The following is an 815-nucleotide window of genomic DNA, read 5'->3' as shown; positions in this document are numbered from 1 at the left end:
CAGTTTTATTTTTATATCGGCATTTTCACGAGCCGTTAGAGCATTCATAAAGAATGTTTGCTCCGTTATTGGTGAATCATTTTTTCCATTCGGGCTTGGGCTGCTTGAGAGCGAACGTTTTCGTTTGGTGATCGCGGGCGTTTCACTGGCTATTTTTTGTCGAACAAGCGTTGAATATTAACACAAACGCCGCCATGATGGCTCCGGCGCGTTGCACGTTTTTCGCACACTGTCTCCAATCCGATATATTACTCTATTTCGGGCATTTTTTATAAGTTCTGTATTAAGGTATGGGGTTATTCTTCGATCGGGCACTATTTTTGGCGACAGAGTGGCTTTTTATTATAATTTTAAAAAATAGCTTCCGTTTTGGGCTTTGATGCTGAGAACGATCCGCACTCGCACGAGGCTCAAAGCGCCACTGGCGGGGATACTTACCACTATACTACCGAAGAATATGCTTTCGAAAATCTTATTCCTGAAAAGGTTGCGGTTTTCATCGTTATAGATTAACTAATTATTATGCAATTATACAACGAAAATACGATTGTTAAGGACAAACATATAGAATTTCAAAAAGAAAATGGGTTCAAGTATCTCAAAATGTCCTTTAAAAAAAATTTATCAAAAAAAAAATCTCTCCGGCGGGGAATCGAACCCCGGTCTCCCGCGTGACAGGCGGGGATACTTACCACTATACTACCGAAGAATATGCTTTCGAAAATCTTATTCCTGAAAAGTTTGCGGTTTTCATTGTCATTAATTAATCATTGTGAAATTATAATGTGAAAATACGATGGTTATGGATAAATATA

The 815-nt window shown here is 38.5% G+C and overlaps 1 non-coding gene across 1 annotated transcript; it reads right to left on the bottom strand.

The window, feature by feature from the left end:
* Window positions 1-637: 637 nt before the first annotated feature.
* Window positions 638-709, bottom strand: Trnad-guc. The gene has a single exon. It is a non-coding gene; the product is annotated as a tRNA-Asp (tRNA).
* Between the last annotated feature and the right edge of the window lie 106 nt (window positions 710-815).

This window comes from Belonocnema kinseyi, chromosome 10 (genome assembly GCF_010883055.1).
Source record: "Belonocnema kinseyi isolate 2016_QV_RU_SX_M_011 chromosome 10, B_treatae_v1, whole genome shotgun sequence".
In the NCBI taxonomy this organism is placed as follows: Eukaryota; Metazoa; Arthropoda; class Insecta; order Hymenoptera; family Cynipidae; genus Belonocnema; species Belonocnema kinseyi.
The sequence above is the reverse complement of the archived record's forward strand: the minus strand, read 5'-3'. Positions and strand labels throughout refer to the sequence as shown.